The 942-nt window shown below is 52.4% G+C and overlaps 1 protein-coding gene across 7 annotated transcripts in view; it reads left to right on the forward strand.

Annotated features, from left to right (window-relative positions):
- NECTIN1 (nectin cell adhesion molecule 1) overlaps window positions 1-942 on the forward strand; it is a 49930-nt gene that overhangs the window by 41819 nt on the left and 7169 nt on the right. The window lies entirely within an intron of this gene.

Here is a 942-nt window from a genome sequence, read left to right on the forward strand (position 1 = left end):
CTTTTCTCTGTGTTTCCCTTCGCTTCCTGCAGCCAGGCATGTGTGAGAGGGGCAGAGGGTTCATGGCTTCGTGTCAGAGCAGGGGTTTGCCCCCGGCTCCAGGTGGGTTGGAAGTTCCTGCTCTGGTTTGGGGAATTTCTGCAGCACCTGTGAGGAATCAGGAGTCAGAGATGCTAAGAGGGCTTTTCCAGGCCAGGACAAGGAGGGGAGGGAAAGGAAAAGGGGGCTGGTGGAAAGGGAAATTAACAAAAAAAGAGCTTGTGTGCACGTGGAAGTAACTGTAGAGAAGACGGAGCATATGTGCATGTGTGAAAGAACAAGGTGGGAGAGGATGTGAGAGAATATAGGAACACCTAAAGGTTCCTGCAGCTGAGAGACTCCGTGGATAAGAGGCAGGCAGAGAGCGACTGCATGCGACAGTAACAGGGCTGGCGTGGCGTGGCCTTGGTGCAGGTGGCAAGTTTGGGTGCTTGGGAGAGAGATTGTTTCCCTTGGTGTTCTCCTTCTCAAAACTAGACCCAGACTGAGCCCTGTTCTCCTGATCAAGTGTGACCAAACTTTTTCAAGCTCAGGTCCTGTGGCAGGGAGTGATTAGGGCTCAGTTGGTTTTTCTGGACCATCTCCAGTGACCCTTTGAATGCTGGTTTTTTAGTCGAAAGGGGTGACTTCAGCTCTTCCTACATTCCCTTGCCCCATAATCACCGCTTTTTCTCAGTTGTTAAAGCCACCGGGTCCCTGAAAGGGAGACATCTCTCCTTTCCCACCTTTGCTGGATGATGAGAAGAGTTTTTGGCCAAGGAAATGCCACTGGTACCCCTCTCCTTGGCTCCAGCTCTCCGTCACTCCCGCGTATTCCCGAAGCTGTGGTGACTCCAGGTTCTGCCTTGCTCCTTTCCCTTTATTTTGCTGCCTTTCCAGCAGCAGGAAGGGGCTGTGGGTGTA

Source organism: Corvus brachyrhynchos, unplaced genomic scaffold (assembly GCF_000691975.1).
Source record: "Corvus brachyrhynchos isolate BGI_N302 unplaced genomic scaffold, ASM69197v1 scaffold46, whole genome shotgun sequence".
Classification (NCBI taxonomy): domain Eukaryota; kingdom Metazoa; phylum Chordata; class Aves; order Passeriformes; family Corvidae; genus Corvus; species Corvus brachyrhynchos.